The following is a 19,252-nucleotide window of genomic DNA, read 5'->3' on the forward strand; positions in this document are numbered from 1 at the left end:
CCAACAAAATAACAGATTGTGACATAGTAGAAAATTTCAAATACAAGTTCCATGTTGAATGAAGACTTTGAAGCTATGTACACTGAATCATGCAGAACATTTTTTAAAATTGTAAAATGAAATTATCCAACTCTCTCAAAATCTTTTATTTTCCACGTTTCTTCTTTGAAACAAAATATATTGTTTATTTCTTCCTGGCATTCTGAGCATCTTACCTTTGTCTAAAAGTTTTCCATAAGAGTTTTTAGAGAATTTCCTGGGAGAAAAGATAATTTTGATCTGGGGCTTGAGGAAATGAAGATTTTCTGAGCAGGAAGGAGCAGAATCACACTCCAGGCCTAGGGACTTGCATGTGCAAAGGCGGGAAGCTGTGATCTGAATTTGGGGATTGGGGAACACTGGGCTGCTTATTGGGGTATGAGAGGGGAAATGGTAGCAGATGCAACTAGAAAGACGTTGAAGCCAGGCTACTAAGAGTCTAACTACATCCTCAGGTAGTGGAGAAACAGCAGAGGGTTTTTAAATTTTGTTTTATTCTTCATTATTTGTAAATAATTTCAAATTTACAGAAAAGTTGTGGTATAAATAGTATAAGGAACACCTGTGTATATATCCTTTACCCAGATTCACTTATTGTTAATATTTTGTTCCATTTGCTTTTTCATTTGATCTCTCTCTCCTTCTCATACACACATACATACATATATGTGTGTGTGCACATATACACACACACACATAATATGTTTTCCTGTACCACCTGAGAGTAAGTTGAATTATGGTCCTCTTCTCCTAAATACCTCTGTGTGTTTTTCCTATAAAGAGGGATGTTCTCTTCATAACCACACAGCAGTTATCAGCTTTAGAATATTGAACCCTGATATAACAATTGTTAATCTAACCTGGAATTCATATGCCAGTTTTGTCTACTGAAGGAATAACATCTTTTAATAGCATTTTGCCCCTTCCAGTACAGGATCCAGTCTAAGATAAAGGATCACATTTAGTTTTTATGTCCTTTTACTCTTTTAATCTAGAATATTCTACAGCCTTTCTTTGACTTTTATGACACTGATATTTTTGAATATAGCCCCTTCTCTTTTTTTAGTAGAGCAGTCTTCATTTTCACGAAGGGGATTTTATATAGGGGGTGACATAATCAGATCTGAATTTTAGAAAATGTCATTCTAGAGGCAATGTTAAGGATGGACCCGATGGCAAGGGACTATTGATATGGCAATGAAATAGGCTATTGTTGGCCAATATTCCCTTCTGGGCAGGCAGGGATACAGGGTCAGAGCCTGGCCAGGATCCCTGAAAGTTGGGGCAGGCATAGGAATGGAGAGAAAGGGATTCAAAATGTCTGAGTCCTGGGTAAGTCTGCTTCAGAAAGAAAAGAGCAGTCTGAAATGACAGGGAGTTGGTGGAGAAGCAAGACCCAGATCTAAAACAGTGGACTTGAATTTCAAATTGGAGCATAAAGCAAATCACATAATGTGAGGATCCTTCTGAAAAAATAGCATTACATGCACAGTTGAGCTTACAATAATGGAAAGTAAATCCTCATGAACTAAAAATTAAGATGGAAGAAAAAACAAAAAGCTAGGCATAAACTGAATTCTAGAAAACTTGAAGGGAGATTTCTGGCAGATGCAGGAAGTTAAGCCTTGAGTGCCAGTGAAGCAGGGAATGGAAAAGGGGTCCATGCATAAAGCCAAGATCATTGAGGGCTATACCCTCCATCAAAGAAAACAAAAATAAAACAACTATGGGCACTGTGAGGTGATAAGGAAGCTTGCCTGTCTTGGCCTGGACTTTGGGTAGAGGGAAAAAAAAGTCTCATGTCAGTTTGGATTTTAATTTATAGAAATTTTTCAGCCTAGAAATCTACATAAAAAGAAGCCAGAGGTAACACAGCTTTGCCCAATAGGAGCAAATGAAAAACTGTTTGGGAGAGACATACCTTCAATGTAATCTATGCAAAGATTTCTACGGATAAAGCCTTGATGAAGATGAGTTCAATCAAAAACTATAAAACACATATGGAGGAGGAGGGAATCCACTGTGAGTAAGAATCCACAGAGACAACTAAACAGCAGAGTTAAATTCCCAGGAACTTGAGATAATAGAACCACTGACTTAAGGCTGTAAAATAAGCATTTAAAAATGGTTAAAGACCTAAAAGAATTAATCTAAACCATAAGAAAAGAATAAGATACTTGGGGGGAAAAACAGAAAAATTTGAAAAATAAACAAGATAGAACTTCTAGAAATACAAAATACAGTTAATTTAAAAATTCGGTTAAATAGAAAATTGGTTACAATAAAAGGAAAATGAGTAAATTGGGAGACAGGAAAGATATTTAAAAGAGTAAGAGATATGGCGGAATGAGAAGAATTATTTGGAATACAAGAAAGAGAGTAGAGATAATCATGGAGACACAATATTCAAAGAAATAAGGGCTGAGAATTTTCCAGAATAAATGAAAGGTATGAATCATCAGATTCTAAAAGCACAAGGGGACCCAAATGAAAATAAATACATACCTAGGCACATTGTGGGGGAACTATGAGCAAAAATAATCAAAGGAAAGAAAAGATATTAAAAGTAAACAGAAAAAAAGACATTGTCTTTATTTTTTTTAAATTTTTATTGAAATACAGTTGACTTACAATGTTGTGGTAGTTTCAGGTGTACAGCAAAGTGATTTAGTTATATATTTTATATATATGTATTTTTTTATTCTTTTCCATTATAGGTTATTATAAAATATTGAGTATAGTTAAGACATTATCTTTAAATGTTAATTACACTGATAGCAACAATAGAAGCCAAAAGACAATAAAATAATATTTTCAAAATGCTAAGAGAAAATAGCTGTTAACTACAAAGTCATACCCTGATCACCATTAAAGAACATGAGGGACATAAGAAACATTTCTTGACATATAAACACCCAACACACAAATATATGTATATCTACACTTGAATACAATGAACTCTTTTTTTATAGGAGACGTCTATTTTATTTTTTATTTTTATTTATTTATTAATTTTTCGTGGCCACACCGTGCAACTTGCAGGAGCCTAGTTCCCAGCAGGGACAGACCTGTGCCCCCTGCGTTGTAAGGTGAAGTCCCAACCACTGGACCGCCAGGGAAGTCCCTACAATCAACTCTTAATAAAAGAATTTCTAGGGGCTTCCCTGGTGGCGCAGTGGTTGGGAGTCCGCCTGCCAATGCAGGGGACATGGGTTCGTGCCCCGGTCCGGGAGGATCCCACATGCCGCGGAGCGGCTGGGCCCGTGAGCCATGGCCGCTGGGCCTGCGCATCCGGAGCCTGTGCTCCCCGGCGGGCTCAGAGGCCGCAACGGTGAGAGGCCCGTGTACCGCAAAAAAAAAAAATTAAAAAGAAAAAAGAATTTCTAGGGACTTACCTGGTTGTCTAGCGGTTAAGATTCTGAGCTCCCAAATGCAGGGGGCCTGGGTTTGATCCCTGATCAGGGAACTAGATCCCGCATGCTGCAGCTAAAGATCCTGCATGCGGCAACGAAGATCCCGCGTGCCACAATGAAGACCCGGCGCCGAGGAAGGAAGGAAAGAAGAAAGGGAGGGAGGGAGGAAGGGAGGAAGAATTTCTAAAGGATGTACTTCAGGTAGGGAAAACTTTTACCCAGAAGGTTTAAGTGCAAGAAAGAATGATGAGCAAACGAATTGTTAAATATGTAACCGAATAAACATACAATTGAATATATTACTAAATTACAATGTCTAATTTCAGGTTAATAAAAAGAAAGAACTAAAATGTGGGCAACAATTATGTGTAAAATGAAGGAGGGATGATCAAAGGGATGTTAAAGGGATCTAAGGTTCTTGTGTTTAAAAATAGGTAGAGAAATTGTTTGATTTTAATATAAATTTTTTTTAATTTAAGGATAATCACTAAGAGAATAGTTATAGGGTATATACTGTCCAAAACATCAGTGAAGGGAAATAGGAAAAAGCTGTGATTGATCCAAAAGAAGGCTAGAAAGAAGTTTTTTTTAACAAAAAAAAACTTCTTTTTTAAAAAAGAAGTTTTAAACAGCAACAACAGCAACAACAACAACAAAAGAAAGGCAAAGAGAAGATCCAAAATAAGAGAAATAACTCCAAATATATCAGAAATTATAATACATACAAGTGGACTAAATGCTTCCGTTAAAAGATTGAGATTCTCAATTGAATGGAGGAAAAATAATCATCTCTACCATCTTTATAATAGAAATACCTAAAATTTAAGAGGATATTTGAAGTAAAAGGGTTAAAGATGAAATCGACAAATTCTAAACAGCTGTAGTCTCTATAGTAATATCAAGCAAAATATTTTTTAAGGAATGATGTATAATTAGGGATTAAATAATTAAAGGAACAATTCCCAAGACAATATAACAACTTTTAATTTAAATAGGGCTAATAACATAGCTTTAACTTATGTAACAAAAATTGACAGAGTTGTATTGGGAGAGATAGGTGTAGAAAGAAGTAATAACAAGTTAAATTTGAGGTGAGTACCTGTGAAACCTCCAGTGAGAGATCTTAAGGGCAGTTGGACATAACTGGTCTGTATCTCTAGAGAGAGGCCAGATTTAAGTCTAGAAATTTGAAGTACAGACTGTATTACTCCAAGTTCAATAGATTCTGAGCTTCTTGAGGAGAAGAATTACATATTCAACTCTGTAAGGCCCTTGTGCCTATCACAGTGTCTTATACAAGTGCTCAATAAAGGTTAAATTGAACATAATCTAATAGATATTGACTTTTTAGAATATATACATTTTTAGTTCTAGACATTAATATTTGCTGAATGAATACTATGGGGACTATAAGAAGGTTTGAGACATAGTTCCTGCCTTTAAGAATATTGTAATTCAGTTGAAAGATTTTTTTAAAAACCCAGTTACTTGAGAAATTAAAGAGCAATACTCAATTGTCCATAATCAAGGTTTAATTGCTGTAGTATTGGGGTGAAAAGAGAAATTTCACCGGAGATTTGAGACATTGGAGAAAGCTGTAAATAAGTGAAAGTTTAGTTGGTCCTTGAAAAATGGGCATCTTTGGTTGAAAAAAAAGAGGGAAGAGAACATTTTGGTTTGAAGAATTAGCATAAATAAAGGTTTAGAGGTAGAAATTATTGTACGTATTTGTGTGACATTGATGATGCTAATTTCACTGTAGCATAAGTGGTGAGGAATGGTAAGAGAGAAGGCTGGAGAAATGGTCGTAGGAAGTTATGGAGGATCTTAAACTTGTTAGGGGTATTGGGATTGCTTACTAGGTAATATAGAATCATGGGTTCATAAGTTGGTTTGATAATTTTTATAAGCTATTTCTATAAATAATCTGGAAGTAATGTGTGAGAGGGCTTGAAAAAAGAAGGGAATGGGGAAGCAGGAAAATCTGTTAATATGTATTTAAAGTAATCCAGGTATAAACTCATTACGTCCAGGGCTAAAGTAAAACCAGGGGAATGGAAAAATAGGGTAAATTTGAGAGACACTTCAAAAAAAGAAGTGACAGAATTTGGTTTGATCGGGTATAAGCAAGCAAAATTAGAAATGTCAACGTTAAACCTAGAGTAATGATGGTATCCTGGACAAGCAACTAATGTGAAGAAGAGTCAATAATTCATAAATCCATAGAAATTTAGAGATGGTAAGGACCTTAGAAATTATATCCATAGACCCTTCTTTTCAAAGATGAGGAAACTGACATCAGAGAGTTTATGTAATTAGTTCATGGTTACCCCAGTGGTTAACTTTGAGAAAATGGCTAGAATCCAAGGAGAGATACCCTGAGCGGTTGGGATTGTGCTACTGGTGGGAAATCATCGTTGGATGTATTGATCTGGGGAGTCATCTGAAAGGCAATTGGAGACATAGAAGTGGGTGTACTCTTCAAGGAGAAGTTATGTAGGGATGAGAGAAGAGAAACAACGATAAAGTCACAGGGAATTTCCACTATTAGGAATTCAAACTAGAAGGGAGATGGCTCCCAAAGGAGTTTGGAAAGAGTAGATTAGATATGAAAACAATCAGACGTGGCCAGATCCAGTCGTATGTTGCCCTTATGATTTCAGATTTTTGTTACTTATTTTATTTTGCACAAAACTCAGTATCCTACTGCATTTTTATGTAACCATCACTACGTGTTCTGTCAATACTTTATTTCATGTTGATTTTCCTCCCATGGATGTCCCTTTCTTTATTAATGTTTAATAATATAATAAACAAACATGAACTAATATTTCATGTTTGAAACCTTGACAATAATATACCTATGTAGTACTCTTCCATCCCATCTCTCTGACTCACCACACCTAATATAAGCACAATTCTTTGCATTTTCATATAGTTTTATCACTATATGTATGCATATACCTGCTAAATGAATTTTGTAGTAACTTTTTTACTTTAAAGGGGCTAAAAGTAATCTTTGGAACTTGCTTTTGCACACAGAATTATGTTGTTAAGATTCATCCATATTATTGCATGTAGCTGTAGTCCGTTCACTTTTACTGCTCTATAATATTCCGTATATGACTATGACACACTTTATTTTCCTGTCAAAGGTCATTTAGCCTATTTTCAGATAGTTCAGTCTATTTTGAATAGTGCTTCTATGAACCTTTTCGTACATGTCTCCTGGTGTATATTGCAAGGACTTCTATTCGGTATATATCTACATATATTGATTTAAAACTCTTTCTGGGGACTTCCCTGGCGGTCCTGTGGTTAAGACTCTGTGCTGCTACTGCAGCGGGCATGGGTTTGATCCCTGGTCGGGGAACTAAGATCCCACATGCTGCGCCGTGCGGCCAAACAAACAAACAAACAAACACTCTTTCTGTGAAGCATAGCACATTAGAATGGCATTAGGTGAATTCTGGTTGTGGAAATTCAAGTCTAAAATAATCAACATCTTTTCCTAAAGTGAACAGATTCAAATACCACGCTAGGAGCCTTATAAAGTGCCCACATCTAGGTAAGGGATATTTACCAAATGTTTTCTTGGGGAGCAAAATTATAAGCTGGAGTTGGTCACTGATTTTTTTCCACTGACCCAATTTAATGTCAATGCTATTTTCAGGATACAAAAGGAAAACTGAGGGCCAGAGGCAAGGAAGAGAGGTAACAGGTTAACTGAAGCTTAGCACTGCTTGGCAGCTGGTCCAGAAACATTCACCTTCATCTCGTTTGAGGGTCCTCTTACCTTCCCTAGCAGCCCTCCTTGTGTGCGAGTGAACAATATGAACAAAAAGAACCAAGGAAAAGGGCTCTGTCAGATTTGTTCACTCAGAATCAGTTGATTGTCTGCCAAGAAAAGTTTCTCATCTTCAAGAGGTTCTGAGCTTAAAATTCTCATCTCTTTGTGAACACACAAGAAAGAACTCTTCTCTGGTCAGGGATCCTGCATGTGTGTATGTGTGTGAACACAGGCACAGACAGATGTGCAAAGGAAAAGTGAACACTGGACAGACACAGAAGCTATACTGCCATTCTCTTTATTATTGTCTTCTATTTTCTGAGGTGTTACAAATATATTTTCACTTAAATAGAAATTGTTACTATAACCTAAATAGCAATAACCTTGTTGCTGAAACTTCCCACTCATTTTTACTTGTAGTAACCATACCTTGAAAATCTATGTACATTTTTAAGTCAAGCCTCCTAATTTCCTGCTTTAACCAAGCATCTTAGCCTTTGTGCCCAGTGACAGTTTGCTCCCTTTCACACCCATCTCGAAGGGTGTCATGATGAAAGGGAAAGAATGGTTATCTGGTTATAAATGGCTGCAGAAACAGAGGACCACCCAAAGGGGCCAATGGAATTAGCAGTGTGATGTGAGCCATATTGCCTTACAGTGAGGTCTTCTTTGACAGGACCTTAGGGAAGAATCTTGTGGTCTCTAATTTCTAGTCATTTGCTGTACTCCTTTTCTTCTTGGAAATAGATTTTTTAAAAAGTTGAATAGTATACAAATGGCATGCATTTAGGTGGAACACAGTGCCAACGCATTACCAATTATTCCAAGCCCACACACAAAACATACATAATGAAAGTATTGTTTCTGAATTGCCGTGTGCATTCTACAAGAAGATATTTAAATCAAGATGGAAACAGCAGAGGTTTCTTCCTTCTTTGGACAGTACTGTAGGGCATAAAAAGAAACTATAGCTCTTTTCCCTACTGTGTCAAACGAGGATGCATTTCCCAATTTTTTTTTTTTACTACCCCCATCAAAAGGGCTGGATGTAAATTGTATCCAATTAAGGTCTGTGCTTACAGGTACATTCCTGTAAAGTGGATATTATTTGGAAATCCTTTATGTAACTCCTCCTCAGCATTTATCTCAATATGTTGTTAATATTTAAGGTTTTTAGACTCAGTCCTATGAAATGATATTATCGTTGCATGTTTACCCACCTCCAGTTTCCTGTAACAAAATATGAAAATTTGACTGCAAATATGTAGAGTAGAAAAGGTGAATTCCTCTTGTAGGAAGAGCATTAACTGGAGCATTCTGATTCTCGTTGAGAATTAGTACAGCAATTTTTTTTTTACAGATAAAAGAACCTCTTATCTTATGAAGAGCTGCATTAATTACAGCCTGAAATTCTGTTTCACGTATCCTGTTTCAGAGCCAAGGAGAGAGCAGAAAAGATGTTTGCTGTTGGAAGTCTATACTCCCATTTTCTTTTTCTTCTTGTAAAATAGCTTTCTGAAAGGTAAATAGTACACAAATGCCATGAGTTTAGGTGGAACACAGTGCCAAAGCAATGCAGTAGCTATAACTTTAAAAACAAAAAACAAATCCCAATGTTATGAGTAACTTTGCTGATCATAATAAAAGAAGATGAAATTTAATGTCAATAGCAGTAAGAGTGTAGGAGGTAATTCTATTTCATTTTCTTTTCAGACAAAACAGAAACAGGACGTGGTGGTACAAGCAAATGAAAAAATCCAGGTAATAAAGAGTATAGACGTATCTTTGATCTACCTTGAGGCCAAAAGCTTTGGATTTAGAGCTATAAAAAGAAGTTAAGAAGTTTTCATTTTCTAGAATTATATTAAGACGTATAGTTCTTCTTATTTCCTCACATTACCCTTATTGGGTGATAATGATCAACCAAATAAATGGATATATAGGAGGGATGTGAGAATAATCTATTGAGCTGATGTTCTCTATGACAGTGATACTATTGTACATGCCAAGTTCACCAATACCTACTTCCTGTTTTCTTTGCGTCTCTTCTTGAACTTTGTCCCCTTTCCTATTTACCTCCAATGATTGGTTTAAGTCCAACTTGGTGTGCATACAAGCCTGCTATATAGTGGTGCTGCCTACATGCTCAGGGTTGGGGAAAAATTCTTTCCTCATTTATTTATGCATCTATAAAGGAGCCAGGATACTCCTATGCACTGTTACTATAGACCACATTTTCTGTAACACATCCAGGAAAAGGATCAGGTCAAATGGAATACTTATAAGATATGAAGGAATTTAAAGTAGCAGCAGGCAAGCCTAATTCCATCAGATAAAGCACAAATAACAATCCTATTACTCTTCTGTAAAAGTCCTAGGTAAATAAACATGCTGAGTCCAATAAAATAACCAAGTCCAATATGGGACTGAGAGTCACCAAAGTAAAGCCAGTGCCCTGAGGTGCTCAGAATGAGTTCACGTTTACAAATGGTGTTGCCTGATGTGGTAGAAAGAGCCCCACAAACCTAGATTTGAGTTTCAGATCTGCCATTGATTGGCTGGTGACCTTGGCCAAGTGACCTTCTGATCCTCAGTACTCCCCCACAAAGGGGAAAATGATACTTAGCTTGCTGAGCCATTGGTAAGGGTAGATATATTGTACAAAGTGTCTAGAACAGTGCCTGGCACATATAGGCTCAAAAGTAAGCTGCTTTTGTTGTTACTGTTATTAAGCATCTTGGCACACTGCTTTTCTATCAAATGCCTCTAATATTATAATGAACATAAAGACCTCACTGAACCTGAAATAATAACTAAAATAATGAAATGCCTTAAATTCAGAGAGCAGTTCTGATCCAAAGCACTTAAAACTCTCCTCTCTATTTCTCCTCTGATTAGTTTTGTAAAGTGAAAGGAATGAGGACATCCAAGTACAGGTGCAGGGGTAGGATGGGATATCACTGCCTGGCCACTTTCTAGCTGCAACACTTTTTTTTTTTTTGTGGTACGCGGGCCTCTCACTGTTGTGGCCTCTCCCGTTGCGGAGCACAGGCTCTGGAAACGCAGGCTCAGCGGCCATGGCTCACGGCCCCAGCTGCTCCGCGGCATGTGGGATCCTCCCGGACCGGGGCACGAACCCATGTCCCCTGCATCGGCAGGCGGACTCTCAACCACTGCACCACCAGAGAAGCCCTAGCTGCACCACTTTTACCAGCCAAGCCACCAGGGATGTCTCAAAGGATCCCATCCACTACAAAAAATGCAAATGAATTGGAGTCACCTGAAAAAAAAATAAAGAATTTGGAAAATGAGCAATTTACACAGAAGCTAAGAATTGAGGCAAAGATGTGGATTCCTCTCAAATATCATTTAAAAAAATTTTATCCAGAATTAGCCCAGTCATTGCTTCCATTCTCAGCTTTTCTCAAGCTGTCAAAAGAGAGCCAAACTTAGTTCTTAGTTCCTTCAGGTTTCTTGCTGGGTGCAAAATGATAGGAGGCCCTTCATCTCCTCCCTGGTGTTGCAATCCTTTCTCTTTGCGATAGCTTCATCCACCAACGGCCTCACGCCAACACTTTGCCTACTATTTTCTTCTCTGTCTCTCTTTCCCCTGTGGCCACTTGGCCAGCTTGCCAGCAGTGGATTGGCCCGGAGCAGTGAGCCGTCATGTGATCGACTCCCAGCTGCTGTGAAGCACCCACGTGAGTTTTCCATGACGCACCTTCTGCCGTCACACTGGCTCTCAAGTAAATCAGTGGTCAAATCTTTTCCAAAAGTGGTTTTGACAAAGAACAGCTTAAATCGCCCAAGATGTTGACAAATGGGCTGTTATCTAGGAGAGCGAGTAAAGCAACCCATTTGAACGACAAGAACAGATAAGGCCCACCTCTTTGTCTCCTTGCCTTTTTACACTGATATTCCTGGGGAGACAAAGGAAAGGAAGAAAAGGAAACAAAGGCAGATCTCTAGCCTGGCTGTCCCAGGGTTGATTAGGATGCTGGTCTGTGTGGCAGGTTTCTAGGTTCTCACCCAACTTCTTGGCTGCTATTCAAAGGATTTAACAGTGCGCTTTGTAAATAGTGGTGTACAAAGCCAGTCTAAAAATAGTACATTTCCAGGGTCTGAATTGGGTGAGTGGAATGAGTGGCAATAGCTGTATTGTACAAGACAGATTACAAACAAGTTACTCCATGGCGCTTGATATGCAGGGTTATGCACATGCTTCATCTGGCTTCGTTAAATAATGCAAACACATTTACCAACGTGCTTGATCGTTTTGTTTATTTGTGCTCTGGAGAGCTTGTGTGTGTTTATGACCGACGACTGTACATGTTCTATTTTCTGACAATCAAACAAAGCTCTCCCGATGAGGTAAACAGCTGAGTTAAATAGTGGAGCCGACGCTACTGAGAATCGCTGATGTGACACTATGGTGGTTGTTAATGACAGGTTTCCTGCTGCGCTTGCTGCCCTAAAGGATTTTTGCTGAAGGTGGGAATCAACAACGGGGTCTGACGATTAGGGGGACTGCTAGGTCTGGCTGAAATCTCTCTGGAAACCACGTGTGTGAACGCTTGCGCCTCACTAGTAATTTTTCATGGAGGAAGCTACCGCGCTTGTTCTTCCTTGCCCTCGCTCCCATGGATGGGCTGTGTGGACCACGGAGAGTAGAATAGTCCTTGCTGTTGCCGACTGCAGAAGGCAGGTCCCAGGTCCCTTTCACAGAAGAGTCAGGCTCGGGGAGAATCCCAAAGGAACTTTAAATAAAAACTTGATTTTCTGAAATGAGATGCTGGGAATGTGTTTTGCAGTCATCTGAAAGCAAAAGACCCCGCTTCTATTTTCAGCTGTAAGTGGTGGTTGTTCCTATATATGTTGAGGAGAGAAATGTTCTCTTACCAAAATACAACGTAATTATTGCCTCCATAAATAATTGTCTCCCAGGCAGTTTGGAGATGCTTTTATTTACTACAATGTGGTAACTCTTAGATTGTTCTGGCAGGTCGATTTCCTCGTAGAAGACAGAAACTTAGAACAGGGACAGCTCTTGAAGGAACTGGACCAGAGAAATATATTAAAGAGGATTAAAACAAAAGCAAAAAAAAAAAAAAAAAACCCAGGCTGTCACTTTAGCAAACATTTCTCCTACCCAAATTTCATACCTTTAACTTGATACAGTCTTGGGTAAATTGGGTCTGATGGTCTGGGAGTGTACATTTTGACACCCCGCTCTCCCCTACTTATGTATGACTTGGGAAAGGCACAGAAATGCTTTGGCCCTCCAGTTTCCTCGTCCATAAAATGGTGAGAATAATACCCATCTCACTGTGAGGACTGAATTAGGTAACGTAAGCAAAGCACTTGGCCCATGATAGTAAATGGGAGGCAATTAGACAGCATTCCTGGACATGGCCTCTCACCTGCCTAATAACATCCTAGTCTCCCTCAAAATGCATATCATCTCATAGGCTGAAGACAATGCAAATGTCTAATTCCTTTTGAGAATTACCACCATCGTCATTGTTATTATCCTCTTTGTTGAATGAACAGTCCAGACAGCATTAAATCAGAATTTCCTGGCATTTCCCTCTTTATCAATAGCTACGTGATATTGGGTGTTAACATTTCTTTAGAGCTGCCATGGAAGGTGACATAAACCATGATTTGCACCATTCTGGAATTTCCTCAACCTGGCTTTTTATTTCTTATGCAAAGGAATTATGCTTTTTTTCCAGTAAGGCAGTTGTTTGTTTACATCCCTAAAGAGTCAGAAAAACAACATAGATTTCATCTCTTGTTTGAGACTGAATTTTCCAAACAACTGAAAGACTATAACTGAGTAGACTTTTGGGGGGCACACCCTCAGGCATGAGCAAAGTAAGCTCTGGAAGAACCTGTTGAGTTATGGAAACATGAAGAGCCAAATAACATCCTAAAAGTCGTGGTCACAGCAAAAATATTTACCCACAATGTTTGTGAAGTTGAGAAGGACATGTGAGGTAGCTCTATAAATGGAAAAATCAAACTGTGTAATGTAGATGTTACCTCTGCTAGTAACTACTTTCCAGATTGGCTTTCGGTACCCATGCTACAGTGTTCTAAACTTATTCTACAAAGAAGGATCACTTTATGTATAGTGATCATTATCCAAAGTTAACTAAGCTCCTTATAAACAATCTCAGGCAAATATATGAAAATATTGGAATTGACCTTTTTTATAAAATTTTCACCTCACTATACTTCAAAATCATACTGAAAAGACAAAAGATTTTGAAAATTGTCCAAATTTCATTTTCACTGGCCAAATTGAATTAATCCCTGTTTTCTCTTCAGAGGGGCACAATTGTGCCTCTAAGGGGCTTCTCTTCTCAAAGGGATAAAAATGCACAAACACAGCAACTAAAAGAATGACATTCAATTCATCTGAGATTTGTTTTGCTTTTCTGTTTTATTGTAAGCCTATCTACTAATGTGCTGACCGTGTTCTAGGCATTGAGAGGGATTAAAAGCTGTCACTGTGCTCATGGATCTTGTTGAGGGAGAAATGACTCTCATCTAAAAAGTACTCAAGGCAGTGTCCATAAGTCCCCAGTTAAATTGAATCAGCCACTAATATAATGGCAGAGATCAACAAGGCTGTGTATGGTTAACAGCAGGTAGGCTGGTGTGGCAGAGAAGTGGAATTTAGTAAAGGTAGATGAGGGTGGCTATTATGGGCTGAATTATGTGTCCCCCAATTCATATGTTGAAGTTCTAACCCTCATACCTCAGAATGTGACTGTATTTGTATATAGGGTCTTTAAAGAACTGACTAAGTTTAAGTGAGGTCATTAGGATGGGCCGTAATCCAACATGACTAGTATCCTTCTAAGAGGAGATGAGGACACAGACACACACAGAGGAGCGATCACTTGAAGACACAGGGAGAAGATACTATCTGCAAGCCCTGAGGAGAGGTCTCCAAAGAAACCAACTCTGCTGACACCTTGATCTTGGACTTCTAGCAACCAGAATTGCAAGGAAGTAAGTTTCTACTGTGTGAGCCACCCAGTCTGTGGTACTCTATTATGGGAGCCTGTGTAGACTAATACAGTGGTCTTGAAGGATGAATGAGATTTATTTAGGTCGAGAAAAGTGGGAAAGTGGGTGCTACACTTCTGTTTCTCCTGTTATTCAATATTTGCATTTTATTTTCCTTGTTCGTGTCCTTGTCCTACTATTAGGTGTAGAAGTTAGAAGATAGTGGGGAGAAGGGAGATGGGAAAGGAATTCGGGAAGGGAGAAGTGAAAGCAGAGAAAAGAGACTCTTTGATACCAGACTTGTGTTTTACTAGAGACCATCAGGTACGGAAAAGCAACACAAAGCAGCAACTATAAAAGCAGTGAGCAGTTTTAAAACCAAGGGATGGTGTTAAGAATAAGGAACTGTAGAGTGTTTAACAAGGTTATCAAAAGTCTGAAATTTATCTGCACTCAATAAGGAGGTCTTTATTGCTCACTTGTGGCATCTTGATAAGTTCAACCTCTATCTTCTAACGATAAATTCCAATATTATCATTATAGTTATGACTTATTTGATATTTATAACACCCCAGGGTTGCCTTCTTGCCACATTATTTTTGGACTGTTGAGATACATTTTTTTTACAATGGATATAAATGATGTAAATGTAATATGGAAGCATTTATATCAATGGTAAAGACATGGCTGGGCTACTTAGTCAAATAAGACTTGTCACTCAAGCAATTCTCATTACCCATTAAATATTTCCCAGTGATTGAAGGGTTTTCAGTTGGTTGAGAAACATAATAGAGACAAATGCCAGTCTGTGAAGATAAAATGCTGCCTCAAATCTAAGCTGTTAATGTAGGAAGACCCTGAAACTTATCTAATATATTCTACCACCTGGACATAATTTGTTTTCAGTGGTGATGTCAAGAAATTTGTGTTTAAATGGCCATGTGCACGTCGTTGTTTCTTAAGGAAAGAGCTTATGTTTGGCCTAAGCTCCTGTGAGTAGTTAGTTTAGTCTCAGTAGTAAATTTAGAGAAATGTTTCTTTCTTTACAATTTTGCAAGTTGTGTTGGGAGATGGGCAGGAAATAGAATTACTGAGGGTTTTATACTCTGATCTAAACCATGAGGCAAATATTTGGTATGGTGAACATTTCTGCCTTCAGAACTCTCTTTTTTCTCTCCTAAGGACCAAAAGGCCTGGGTGCTTTCAGAGGTCCCTTTCTGGCCAAGGCCTGTGGGCTTCCCATAAGAAGTTATTGCTGTAGGTGGCTTATAGCTTCTGGGGCTCATGCGAGGCCCTGCTCCGACCTGCTGGCTCTGCCTTGCGTGCTCACTGTTGTTCACCCTTTGGTCCAGATTCATGCTGTCCACTCATGGAGAGCTTTGGTCTGGATGCTTTGACCTTCTTCAGTTTCTGGGCTGAAGCGCCACTTTAATCAGCTTCCTATAACCAGGGACAGTATTCTTTACTCTCGTGCCCAGCTGCAGTTCCAGAAATTCCTGGCTGAGCCACTGCTTTCCCAGGAGAAAGAGGTGATCGTATAAAACATTTGAGTGCTTTTCTTTGTGTCTCTGTCAATAGTAAAATGCTCAGTAAACATTTGCTGCATGAAAGAAGAAAAGAAAAAGAAGATAAGAAGGAAGGAAGGGGAAGGAAGGTAGAAAGGAAGAAAGAAGGAAGGAATAAATGTTGCATTTTTGTACAATTGCTGCACTTGGGAATGTGGTCTGCAGCAGTTAAGAAAAAGCCAGCTAAGCTTCTGGAGCAATTCTGTTCTTAATATTCTCTTTGCGAACTAGCCTCAACCATTACCTCCTAACCCACCCACTTCTGTAGGGAGGACTTTTCTCCATAGAAGTATTGTTCCTGTCATCATATCACCAGATACCAGGGATTTTCCAAGGGTAGAAAGAAACATTTCAGAGAACACAGCAAGAAGTCAAATTTAGGAAGAGAAGGAAGGTCTAAAAAGTACACAGCCTTCCTTACTTATCTTAGTGGTATGATTGTTGCCAGATCCTGTGTTAATCCTGATGATTTCATTTCAGTTATCAAAGGGCCCTACATGCCACAGAATATCTGAGTAATTTCCCCCAACTCTTCTCTTAGATTCATCATATCTGATATGAGAGGAAGGAAAAAGAAAAATAATACCCCCATTATGTGGCAGATACTGAGCTAGGTACCTGTGGAAAACACATTTTGGAATGTCTACACAGTCCACAAGGATCCCCTCAGTACACTGCTGACCACGGGGTCAGCCCCTTCAGCCCTGTTTATGCTGAGTCTACACTCCACGGTCCCAGCCACCGTCTACTCGTGCCACGGGGAACTCTTGTCATAAGGTAAAGGATCAGATTCCCTTGTGAGACTTTAGAATTGGAATTATGGATTCCCACTACCTCTGTGTTGGTGTCTTGGAAAGGGATACATAAACTCAAAAGCTATGGGTCTGTCAGTTCTGTTGGCTTAGTGGAGAGAAAGCCAATCCTCACAAAAGGAGAAAAAAAATCCAATATACGAAGAGAAGCTACAGTGGTTCCTGATGATTTTTTATGTCTCGGCTACAGCCTCATTATAAGGCTTAGCTGAATTCTTGACTTTAAGAACAAGGGGATATCACTAAAACCTTATAATTAATTTTCTCTCTGTCTCAATCTCTCTCACTTTTTTCCTTAAACCAGCTCAGGTTGGTTTCTGTTACCTGGAATGAAAGGAATCCTAACTAATGAAGCGATGCACATGCTTTACCTTATTTAACATGATTTTCACAACAGATCTGTGAGGTATTTTCTTTCTCTATTTTACTGATGAGGGAACAGGAATTAATAACTAAGTTGCCTAGGCTTTGTGCCTTATAAATTTCAGGGATGACATTCGAACCCAAAGTCTGTGGACTCCAAAACCTTGAACTTTTTCCATTGGGCCCTTATTCCTTTGGAGGTGCTCTGGCGGCTGGGAAGATCTTCCGCCATGACCTCAGAAAGACACTAAAGTTTTGTAAACCTTAAGGTAACAAAGATTCCAAGGATCACAATTGCCCCCTGTCTCCTGAGTCCCTGGCAGGACACCAGTTTCTGCCTGTTCTGCCTGCCCCTCCGCAGCGGGAACACAGACTGTGCATTCTTCTAGGGCTGGAGGAGAAGCTCCTAGGCTCCACAGGGAGCAGGATACACCACTCTTGACCCCACAAAAGAAAAAAAAAAGTCTAGAAGGTTGTCTGTCCTTTGGATATGTCTTCTGACCTCTAATAGTCAGCAGAGTGCTACAGCACCAGGCGTGTGCCCTGCAAGGTGTCTCTCCCCTTGTATAAAGCTCAGAACACTCCTTCCACTGGAAAATGTGACCAGGATGGGTCAGTCTATTCTTTCCCAGAAACACAGGGTCCTTTTTCCTTCCACTGAAAGCTGTTTTCTGATTCATTTGGTGATTAATTGTTTGGAATTCATCATTCAGATCCTGTTGGGGAGGTGAGGATGCTGCCCATCTGGGCCCTGTGGCCTGTGTCTGGCCAGGGAAGTGCTCTGGGGCTCCTGTCTTGACCAGGGCCTTTGATACCTTGCTATTGGCTTAAGAACCTGTTAAAGACATGGACATAGTTCCCCGGTCTTCCTAATGACTTGAGTGATCATTAAATGACTATTTTGTGCACAGAGTAGAAATAGAAATTATGATTCTCCTTCCATGGATGATAAGCCCATGTATCAGGGCCAAGTTCTTGGTGTTGGAATTCTCTCCTTTCTGAGGCAGATTGAGTGTAGCTCCATGGAGTTGGTAATTGATTTTTTTTTTTCCTCTGTGATGATTCACATGGCCATTTGATGATTGCTGTAACCACAGTAGCCTGGCTGAGGTTTACAAAAGGGGAATAATAATTAAAATTTGGAGATCACTCTCCACTCCCATCTTCATTTTCAGTTCCCTCTATCTGACAAAAGTTTGTTGGCAAAGTGGTGGCCAGTTCAAGAATTTGGATTAGTTGTTAATGTTCCACTGATAGTTTTCTTAAGTACTTACGGGGGAAGGTAAAGCAGACTAAGATTAATGTTAGGTTAACCTCACTTTAGTACCTGGCAGAGAGTAGTCTCTGAATAAATGTTAGAAGGATGAATTACACAATAGATTATAAAACATTGAATAAAAAAGGAATCTATGGTACATCACGATGCTCAATGAGAGACAGAGATAGGGGAAGTGACAGAGAGAGAGAAGGAGAAAGAGGAAGAGAAAATTCTTATCTATAGAAGAATAACTGTTAATAAAAAAGAAGGGATTGGATTAGAAAAAATTACTATTTTGCAATCCCAGTGTATTATTTGGTCCAGGCAAGGATCATCAACAAATTCTAAAGCCACTGGGTGAAGGGTTGTTAGGAAAGAAGTTATTCATGAGTCTCAAAATATCAACTACCAGATCACTTATTAATTACCAGGGGGAAAGCATATCTTTGTAACAGACATATAGCAAATAACATTTTAACCATGCTGTTACTCCAAACATCACCAATAATGGGACAGAGTGACATTATGTCTCTCCTGATATGATGCAGTCTGAAATATACAACCATATAACCTGTCAATTTTTTTTCAAAAATATTTCAACTGAAGCTAATTATGAGGAAACTATCACACAAATTTAAAATGTTAGACTTTCTACAAAATAAGCAACCTAGACTATTCCAGAAAGGTTGATCTCATGAGAAATGAACAAATTAGGGAGCTAGTTCTAGATTAAAGAAGCCAAGGAGACATAACCAAATCTAATGTGTGAACCCTGAATGGATCCTAGAGTTTAAAAAAAATTGTAAAGAACATTGTGGGGTCGATTAGGGAAATTTAAATACAGAGTATACTTTCATGATATTAATCCTTATGTGTAATAATGGTTCTGAGGTTGTGTAGAAGAATGCTCTTGTCTTATAAGATACACCTTTTTTTTAATAACTTTTTATTTATTTATTTTTGGCTGCATTGGGTCTCTGTTGCTGTGTGCG

At 38.8% G+C, this 19,252-nt stretch overlaps 1 protein-coding gene across 1 annotated transcript in view; it reads left to right on the forward strand.

Moving 5' to 3' along the window:
• The first annotated feature begins 10,897 nt into the window (after positions 1 to 10,897).
• The window catches only part of JADE1 (jade family PHD finger 1), a 189,512-nt gene continuing 181,157 nt past the window's right edge, over positions 10,898 to 19,252 (forward strand). The window contains exon 1 of the mRNA XM_024745105.1: positions 10,898 to 10,943. The gene's annotated coding sequence lies outside the window, so the exon portion shown is untranslated. The remainder of the gene's footprint in view (positions 10,944 to 19,252) is intronic.

The sequence above is a fragment of the Neophocaena asiaeorientalis genome, unplaced genomic scaffold, assembly GCF_003031525.2.
Source record: "Neophocaena asiaeorientalis asiaeorientalis breed wild unplaced genomic scaffold, Neophocaena_asiaeorientalis_V1.1 scaffold65, whole genome shotgun sequence".
Lineage (NCBI taxonomy): Eukaryota > Metazoa > Chordata > Mammalia > Artiodactyla > Phocoenidae > Neophocaena > Neophocaena asiaeorientalis.